Consider the following 2500-nt stretch of genomic DNA (forward strand, 5'->3'; position numbering starts at 1 on the left):
CCGAGCCTTACAAGGCCGACCCACGCCTTACGAAGGTCGTCCCATGCCTTACAAGGCCGTCCCATGCGCGTCCCGTGCCTTACAAGACCGTCCCATGCCTTACGAAGGCCATCCCATGCGCGTCCCATGCCTTAGCAAGGCCGACCCATGCCTTACCAAGGCCGAACCATGCCTTACCAAGGCCGTCCCATCGATCTCGGAGAAAGTACATCATCATGACATCGGAATACGGCCCCAACATCGATCTCGGAGAAAGTACATCATCATAACATCGGATCGGATGTGTATCCATCGAAGTTCCATCGACACTTCGAGAAGATCGAACATAGCTTCCTAGCATGTTAAAGGTTCGGTGCTAATGGGGACATAAAGATCCCACGACGTTCCAAACGAAAGTAAAGTGTTCCGTGCGTGTGAACTACGTTGTCCCATGTGCCGGCTCTCGACTCCTAAGATGTCCCATGTAAATGCCCTTCGTGGGAAAGAATGTCCCGTGCAACGTCCCTTGATGATCCCCATAAGGTGTCCCATGTGCGTCCCATGATGTCCCATGCGCGTCCCGTGCCGTCCGAGCCTCACCAAGGCCGTCCCATGCGCGTCCCGTGCCGTCCGAGCCTCACCAAGGCCGTCCCATGCGCGTCTCGTGCCGTCCCGAGCTGTGCCGAGGCCGTCCCGTGCTGTCCCATGCCGTCCCGAGCCTCGCCAAGGCCGTCCCGTGCCGTCCGAGCTGTGCCGAGGCCGTCCCGTGCCGTCCCGTGCTGTCCCATGCCGTCCCGAGCCTCGCCAAGGCCGTCCCGTGCCGTCCGAGCTGTGCCGAGGCCGTCCCGTGCCGTCCCGTGCTGTCCCATGCCGTCCCGAGCCTCGCCAAGGCCGTCCCGTGCCGTCCGAGCTGTGCCGAGGCCGTCCCGTGCCGTCCCGTGCTGTCCCATGCCGTCCCGAGCCTCGCCAAGGCCGTCCCATGCGCGTCCCGTGCCGTCCGAGCTGTGCCGAGGCCGTCCCGTGCTGTCCCATGCCGTCCCGAGCCTCGCCAAGGCCGTCCCATGCGCGTCCCGTGCCGTCCGAGCCTCACAAAGGCCGTCCCAGGCCGTCCCGTGCCGTCCCATGCGCGTCCCGTGCCGTCCGAGCCTCACCAGGGCCGTGACATGCCGTCCCGAGCCTGACCAAGGCCGTCCCGAGCCTCACCAAGGCCGTCCCATGCGCGTCCCGAGCTGTCCCATGCCGTCCCGAGCCTTAGCAAGGCCGTCCCATTCGCGTCCCGTGCTGTCCCATGCCGTCCCGAGCCTTAGCAAGGCCGTCCCATTCGCGTCCCGTGCCGTCCCATGCGCGTCCCGTGCTGTCCCGTGCCGTCCCGAGCCTGACCAATGCTGTCCCGTGCGCGTCCCATTCTTTTGGCTCGGCTGGCCCGTGCATTCTATGGGGTCGTGGGACATTTCGAAATCCACCCGGGCCATTTCGACTCTCTCTTCATTAATACTATTGAGGTATTATTTATGAATTATTGGAGAAAAGAAACGGAAGAAAATATTTTTTTTTCTATTTTTTATGAATTTTCCGGTGTTTATTCACTTAAAAATTCATAGAAAAATAAATATTTATCGGAATCGCTATTATAATATATCAAAAAAATCCTTGCGAAAAGACCTTTCCAACGAGTATAAGTTTGCTGGATTCCGACGAGTAACGAAGGAGTAAAGGCCCAGTATGCTTGGTTAAAAAATTGATGTTTCCTTGTGAAAATAGGAAAAACAATAACTTTGCACTATAAGGGGGAGGGTTGAGCTCCTTCCCCAGAGCGTGCACAGCACTTGTGCTGGCACGTTCCCTAGTGCTCGCCAAGCACCATAGGGCATCCAAAGGGCAAAGCTCGGCCTACTACATGATGGGAAGCTTCTAATATGTCGGAATACGAAGAGATTTCGTGCGACCCGAAGCTCGGCTCGGGCGTCCCGGCCTGTGCCGAGCTGTGCCGAGCGCGTCCCAGGCCGTCCCGAGCCAAGTCTCGGGCGTCCCAGGCCGGCCCGAGCAAAGTCTCGGACGTCCCAGGCCGTCCCGAGCTGTGTCGAGGCCGTCCCAGGGCGTCCCGAGCTGGAGCGAGGGCGTCCCAGGCCGTCCCGAGCCAAGTCTCGGGCGTCCCAGGCCGTCCCGAGCAAAGTCTCGGACGTCCCAGGCCGTCCCGAGCAAAGTCTCGGGCGTCCCAGGCCGTCCCGAGCTGTGCCGAGGCCGTCCCAGGCCGTCCCGAGCTGTGGCAAGGGCGTCCCAGGCCGTCCCGAGCAAAGTCTCGGGCGTCCCATGCCGTCCCGAGCTGTGGCAAGGGCGTCCCAGGCCGTCCCGTGCTGTGCCGAGGCCGTCCCGAGCCTAGTCTCGGGCGTCCCAGGCCGTCCCGAGCTATGGCGAGGGCGTCCCAGGCCGTCCCGAGCCAAGTCTCGGGCGTACCTGGCCGTCTCGAGCTGTAGCGAGGGCGTCCCATGCCGTCCCGGGATGTCCCATGCGCGTCCCGTGC

The sequence above is a fragment of the Eschscholzia californica genome, unplaced genomic scaffold, assembly GCF_041429995.1.
Source record: "Eschscholzia californica isolate CP2 unplaced genomic scaffold, dmEscCali1.0.p SCAF_162, whole genome shotgun sequence".
NCBI lineage: Eukaryota > Viridiplantae > Streptophyta > Magnoliopsida > Ranunculales > Papaveraceae > Eschscholzia > Eschscholzia californica.